Here is an 8,444-nt window from a genome sequence, read left to right as displayed (position 1 = left end):
CCAAAAACAAAATCGATTCTATCTTGCTTGGTTCAATAGATATGGACACTTATCCCTTTTAGTCGGTTAACCCGAACCACTATAACGTAGAAATTGAACCGTTAACGATAGAACCTTGTATTGGCTTGTGGAATAATATACACATAAAAACCTATCATCTCCAAAAACAAAATCGATTCTATCTTGCTTGGTTCAATAGATATGGACACTTATCCCTTTTAGTCGGTTAACCCCAACCACTATAACGTAGAAATTGAACCGTTAACGATAGAACCTTGTATTGGCTTGTGGAATAATATACACATAAAAAACTATCATCTCCAAAAATAAAATCGATTCTATCTTGCTTGGTTCAATAGATATGGACATTTATCCCTTTTAGTCGGTTAACCCGAACCACTATAACGTAGAAATTGAACCGTTAGCGATAGAACCTTGCATCAGCTTGTGGATTAATGTACACATAAAAACCTACTATCTGCGAAAATAAATTCGATTCTATCTTGCTTGATTCAATAGATATGTATACTTATCCCTTTTAGTCGGTTAACCCCACCCACTTTGACGTAGAAATTGAACCGTTAACGGTAGAACCTTGGATCAGCTTGTGGATTAATATACACATAAATACCTACTACCTGCAAGAATAAATTCGATTCTATGTTGGTTGGTTCAATAGATATGTATACTTATCCCTTTTATTCGGTTAACCCCAGCCACTATAACGTAGAAACAGAACCGTTAACGATAGAACCTTGGATCAGCTTGTGGATTAATATACGCATAAAAACCTATCATCTGCAAAAACAAAATCGTTATATCTTGCTTGGTTCAATAGATATGGACACTTATCCCTTTTAGTCGGTTAACCTCACCCACAATAGATATGGACACTTATCCCTTTTAGTCGGTTAACCCCACCTAGTATGACGTAGAAATTGAACCGTTAGCGATAGAACCTTGGATCAGCTTGTGGATTAATATGCTCATAAAAACCTACCATCTGCAAAAATAAATTCGATTATACCTTGCTTGGTTCAATAGATATGGACACTTATCCCTTTTAGTCGGTTAACCCAAACCACTATAACGTAGAAATTGAACCGTTAACGATAGAACCTTGTATTGGCTTGTGAAATAATACACACATAAAAACCTATCATCTCCAAAAACAAAATCGATTCTATCTTGCTTGGTTCAATAGATATGGACACTTATCCCTTTTAGTCGGTTAACCCCACCCAGTATGCCGTAGAAATTGAACCGTTAGCGATAGAACCTTGGATCAGCTTGTGGATTAATATGCACATAAAAACCTACCATCTGCAAAAATAAATTCGATTCTACCTTGCTTGGTTCAATAGATATGGACACTTATCCCTTTTAGTCGGTTAACCCGAACCACTATAACGTAGAAATTGAACCGTTACCGATAGAACCTTGTATTGGCTTGTGGAATAATATACACATAAAAACCTATCATCTCCAAAAACAAAATCGATTCTATCTTGCTTGGTTCAATAGATATGGACACTTATCCCTTTTAGTCGGTTAACCCCACCCACTTTGACGTAAAAATTGAACCGTTAACGATAGAAACTTGGATCAGCTTGTGGATTAATACACGCATAAAAACCTATCAAATGCAAAAACAAAATCAATTCTATCTTGCTTGGCTCAATAGATATGGACACTTATCCTTTTTACTCGGTTAACCCCATCCACTTTGACGTAGAAATTGAACCGTTAACGATAGAACCTTGTGTCAGCTTGTGGATTAATACACACAAAAAAACCTATCATTTTCAAAAACAAAATCGATTCTATCTTTTTTGGTTCAATAGATATGGATACTTATCCCTTTTAGTCGGTTAACCCCACCCACTTTGACGTAGAAATTGAACCGTTAACGATAAAACCTTGGATCAGCTTGTGGATTACTATACACATAAAAACCTATCATCTTCAAAAACAAAATCGATTCTATCTTGTTTGGTTCAATAGATATGGATACTTATCCCTTTTAGTCGGTTAACCCCACCCACTTTGACGTAGAAATTGAACCGTTAACGATAGAACCTTGGCTCAGCTTGTGGATTAATATACACATAAAAACCTATCATCTGCAAAAATAAATTCGATTCTATCTTGCTTGATTCAATAGATATGTATACTTATCCCTTTTAGTCGGTTAACCACATCTACTTTGACGTAGAAATTGAACCGTTAACGGTAGAACCTTGGATCAGCTTTTGGATTAATATGCACATAAAAACCTACTACCTGCAAAAATAAATTCGATTCTATCTTGGTTGGTTCAATAGATATGTATACTTATCCCTTTTATTCGGTTAACCCCAGCCACTATAACGTAGAAATATAACCGTTAACGATAGAACCTTGGATCAGCTTGTGGATTAATATACGCATAAAAACCTATCATCTGCAAAAACAAAATCGTTATATCTTGCTTGGTTCAATAGATATGGACACTTATCCCTTTTAGTCGGTTAACCCCACCTAGTATGACGTAGAAATTGAACCGTTATCGATAGAGCCTTGGATCAGCTTTTGGTTTAATATACACATAAAAACCTACCATCTGCAAAAATAAACTCGATTCTGTCTTTCTTGGTTCAATAGATATCGACACTTATCCCTTTTAGTCGGTTAACCCCACCCAGTATGACGTAGAAATTGAACCGTTAGCGATAGAACCTTGGATCAGCTTGTGGATTAATACACACATAAAAACCTACCATCTGCAAAAATAAAATCGATTCTATCTTGCTTGGTTCAATAGATATGGACACTTATCCCTTTTAGCCGGTTAACCCCACCCAGTATAACGTAGAAATTGAACCGTTAGCGATAGAACCTTTTTTCAGCTTGTGGATTAATGTACACATAAAAAACTACCATCTGCAAACATAATTCGATTCTATCTTGCTTGGTTCAATAGATATGTATACTTATCCCTTTTAGTCGGTTAACCCCACCCACAATGACGTAGAAATTGAACCATTAAAGATAGAGCCTTGGATCAGCTTGTGGATTAATGTACGCATAAAAACCTATCAGCTGCAAAAACAAAATCGTTATATCTTGCTTGGTTCAATAGATATGGACACTTATCCCTTTTAGTCGGTTAACCTCACCCACAATAGGTATGGACACTAATCCCTTTTAGTCGGTTAACCCCATCCACTTTGACGTAGAAATTGAACCGTTAACGATAGAACCTTGTGTTGGCTTGTGGAATAATATACACATAAAAACCTATCATCTCCAAAAACAAAATCGATTCTATCTTGCTTGGTTCAATAGATATGGACACTTATCCCTTCTAGTCGGTTAACCCCACCCAGTATGACGTAGAAACTGAACCGTTAGCGATAGAACCTTGGATCAGCTTGTGGATTAATATGCACATAAAAACCTACCATCTGCAAAAATAAATTCGATTCTACCTTGCTTGGTTCAAGTCGGTTAACCCCAACCACTATAACGTAGAAATTGAACCGTTAACGATAGAACCTTGTATTGGCTTGTGGATTAATACACACATAAAAACCTACCATCTGCAGAAATAAAATCGATTCTGTCGTGCTTGGTTCAATAGATATGGACACTTATCCCTTTCAGTCGGTTAACCCCACCCAGTTTGACGTAGAAATTGAACCGTTAGCGATAGAACCTTGGATCAGCTTGTGGATTAATATGCACATAAAAACCTACCATCTGCAAAAATAAATTCGATTATACCTTGCTTGGTTCAATAGATATGGACACTTATCCCTTTTACTCGGTTAACCCCAACCACTATAACGTAGAAATTGAACCGTTAACGATAGAACCTTGTATTAGCTTGTGGAATAATATACACATAAAAACCTATCATCTCCAAAAACAAAATCGATTCTTGCTTGGTTCAATAGATATGGACACTCATCCCTTTTAGTCGGTTAACCCCACCCAGTATGACGTAGAAATTGAACCGTTAGAGAAAGAACCTTGGATCAGCTTGTGGATTAATATGCACATAAAAACCTACCAGCTGCAAAAATAAATTCGATTCTACCTTGCTTGGTTCAATAGATATGGACATTTATCCCTTTTAGTCGGTTAACCCGAACCACTATAACGTAGAAATTGAACCGTTAGCGATAGAACCTTGCATCAGCTTGTGGATTAATGTACACATAAAAACCTACCATCTGCAAAAATAAATTCGATTCTATCTTCCCTGATTCAATAGATATGTATACTTATCCCTTTTAGTCGGTTAACCCCACCCACTTTGACGTAGAAATTGAACCGTTAACGGTAGAACCTTGGATCAGCTTGTGGATTAATATACACATAAAAACCTACTACCTGCAAAAATAAATTCGATTCTATCTTGGTTGGTTCAATAGATATGTATACTTATCCCTTTTATTCGGTTAACCCCAGCCACTATAACGTAGAAATAGAACCGTTAACGATAGAACCTAGGATCAGCTTGTGGATTAATATACGCATAAAAACCTATCATCTGCAAAAACAAAATCGTTATATCTTGCTTGGTTCAATAGATATGGACACTTATCCCTTTTAATCGGTTAACCTCACCCACAATAGATATGGACACTTATCCCTTTTAGTCGGTTAACCCCACCTAGTATGACGTAGAAATTGAACCGTTAACGATAGAACCTTGTATTGGCTTGTGGAATAATATACACATAAAAACCTATCATCTCCAAAAACAAAATCGATTCTATCTTGCTTGGTTCAATAGATATGGACACTTATCCCTTTTAGTCGGTTAACCCCAACCACTATAACGTAGAAATTGAACCGTTAGCGATAGAACCTTGTATTGACTTGTGGAATAATATACACATAAAAACCTATCATCTCCAAAAATAAAATCGATTCTATCTTGCTTGGTTCAATAGATATGGACACTTATCCCTTTTAGTCGGTTAACCCCACCCACTTTGACGTAGAAATTGAACCGTTAACGGTAGAACCTTGGATCAGCTTGTGGATTAATATACACATAAAAACCTACTACCTGCAAAAATAAATTCGATTCTATCTTGTTTGGTTCAATAGATATGTATACTTATCCCTTTTATTCGGTTAACCCCAGCCACTCTAACGTAGAAATAGAACCGTTAACGATAGAACCTTGGATCAGCTTGTGGATTAATATACGCATAAAAACCTATCATCTGCAAAAACAAAATCGTTATATCTTGCTTGGTTCAATAGATATGGACACTTATCCCTTTTAGTCGGTTAACATCACCCACAATAGATATGGACACTTATCCCTTTTAGTCGGTTAACCCCACCTAGTATGACGTAGAAATTGAACCGTTAACGATAGAACAACCTTGTATTGGCTTGTGGAATAATATACACATAAAAACCTATCATCTCCAAAAACAAAATGGATTCTATCTTGCTTGGTTCAATAGATATGGACACTTATCCCTTTTAGTCGGTTAACCCCACCCAGTATGACGTAGAAATTGAACCGTTAGCGATAGAACATTGGATCAGCTTGTGGATTAATATGCACATAAAAACCTACCGTCTGCAAAAATAAATTCGATTCAACCTTGCTTGGTTCAATAGATATGGACATTTATCCCTTTTAGTCGGTTAACCCGAACCACTATAACGTAGAAATTGAACTGTTAGCGATAGAACCTTGCATCAGCTTGTGGATTAACGTACACATAAAAACCTACCATCTGCAAAAATAAATTCGATTCTATCTTGCTTGATTCAATAGATATGTATACTTATCCCTTTTAGTCGGTTAACCCCACCCACTTTGACGTAGAAATTGAACCGTTAACGGTAGAACCTTGGATCAGCTTGTGGATTAATACACACATAAAAACCTACTACCTGCAAAAATAAATTCGATTCTATCTTGGTTGGTTCAATAGATATGTATACTTATCCCTTTTATTCGGTTAACCCCAGCCACTCTAACGTAGAAATAGAACCGTTAACGATAGAACCTTGAATCAGCTTGTGGATTAATATACGCATAAAAACCTATCATCTGCAAAAACAAAATCGTTATATCTTGCTTGGTTCAATAGATATGGACACTTATCCCTTTTAGTCGGTTAACCTCACCCACAATAGATATGGACACTTATCCCTTTTAGTCGGTTAACCCCACCTAGTTTGACGTAGAAATTGAACCGTTAACGATAGAACCTTGTATTGGCTTGTGGAATAATATACACATAAAAACCTCTCATCTCCAAAAACAAAATCGATTCTATCTTGCTTGGTTCAATAGATATGGACACTTATCCCTTTTAGTCGGTTAACCCCAACCACTATAACGTAGAAATTGAACCGTTAACGATAGAACCTTGTATTGGCTTGTGGAATAATATACACATAAAAACCTCTCATCTCCAAAAACAAAATCGATTCTATCTTGCTTGGTTCAATAGATATGGACACTTATCCCTTTTAGTCGGTTAACCCCACCCAGTATAACGTAGAAATTGAACCGTTAGCGATAGAACCTTGGATGAGCTTGTGGATTAATGTACACATAAAAACCTACTACCTGCAAAAAAAATTCGATTCTATCTTGGTTGGTTCAATAGATATGTATACTTATCCCTTTTATTCGGTTAACCCCAGCCACTATAACGTAGAAATAGAACCGTTAACGATAGAACCTTGGATCAGCTTGTGGATTAATATACGCATAAAACCTATCATCTGCAAAAACAAAATCGTTATATCTTGCTTGGTTCAATAGATATGGACACTTATCCCTTTTAGTCGGTTAAACTCACCCACAATAGATATGGACACTTATCCCTTTTAGTCGGTTAACCCCACCTAGTATGACGTAGAAATTGAACCGTTAACGATAGAACCTTGTATTGGCTTGTGGAATAATATACACATAAAAACCTATCATCTCCAAAAATAAAATCGATTCTATCTTCCTTGGTTCAATAGATATGGACACTTATCCCTTTCAGTCGGTTAACCCCACCCAGTTTGACGTAGAAATTGAACCGTTAGCGATAGAACCTTGGATCAGCTTGTGGATTAATATGCACATAAAAACCTACCATCTGCAAAAATAAATTCGATTATACCTTGCTTGGTTCAATAGATATGGACACTTATCCCTTTTAGTCGGTTAACCCCAACCACTATAACGTAGAAATTGAACCGTTAACGATAGAACCTTGTGTTGGCTTGAGGAATAATATACACATAAAAACCTATCATCTCCAAAAACAAAATCGATTCTATCTTGCTTGGTTCAATAGATATGGACACTTATCCCTTTTAGTCGGTTAACCCCACCCAGTATGACGTAGAAATTGAACCGTTAGCGATAGAACCTTGGATCAGCTTGTGGATTAATATGCACATAAAAACCTACCATCTGCAAAAATAAATTCGATACTACCTTGCTTGGTTCAATAGATATGGACATTTATCCCTTTTAGTCGGTTAACCCGAACCACTATAACGTAGAAATTGAACCGTTAGCGATAGAACCTTGCATCAGATTGTGGATTAATGTACACATAAAAACCTACCATCTGCAAAAATAAATTCGATTCTATCTTGCTTGGTTCAATAGATATGTATACTTATCCCTTTTAGTCGGTTAACCCCACCCACTTTGACGTAGAAATTGAACCGTTAACGGTAGAACCTTGGATCAGCTTGTGGATTAATATACACATAAAAACCTACTACCTGCAAAAATAAATTCGATTCTATCTTGGTTGGTTCAATAGATATGTATACTTATCCCTTTTATTCGGTTAACCCCAGCCACAATAACGTAGAAATAGAACCGTTAACGATAGAACCTTGGATCAGCTTGTGGATTAATATACGCATAAAAACCTATCATCTGCAAAAACAAAATCGTTATATCTTGCTTGGTTCAATAGATATGGACACTTATCCCTTTTAGTCGGTTAACCTCACCCACAATAGATATGGACACTTATCCCTTTTAGTCGGTTAACCCCACCTAGTATGACGTAGAAATTGAACCGTTAACGATAGAACCTTGTATTGGCTTGTGGAATAATATACACATAAAAACCTATCATCTCCAAAAATAAAATCGATTCTATCTTGCTTGGTTCAATAGATATGTATACTTATCCCTTTTATTCGGTTAACCCCAGCCACTATAACGTAGAAATAGAACCGTTAACGATAGAACCTTGGATCAGCTTGTGGATTAATATACGCATAAAAACCTATCATCTGCAAAAACAAAATCGTTATATCTTGCTTGGTTCAATAGATATGGACACTTATCCCTTTTAGTCGGTTAACCTCACCCACAATAGATATGGACACTTATCCCTTTTAGTCGGTTAACCCCACCTAGTATGACGTAGAAATTGAACCGTTAACGATAGAAC

This window comes from Eurosta solidaginis, unplaced genomic scaffold, assembly GCF_040869045.1.
Source record: "Eurosta solidaginis isolate ZX-2024a unplaced genomic scaffold, ASM4086904v1 ctg00001029.1, whole genome shotgun sequence".
NCBI classification, from domain to species: Eukaryota; Metazoa; Arthropoda; class Insecta; order Diptera; family Tephritidae; genus Eurosta; species Eurosta solidaginis.
This window is presented reverse-complemented; position numbering follows the sequence as displayed.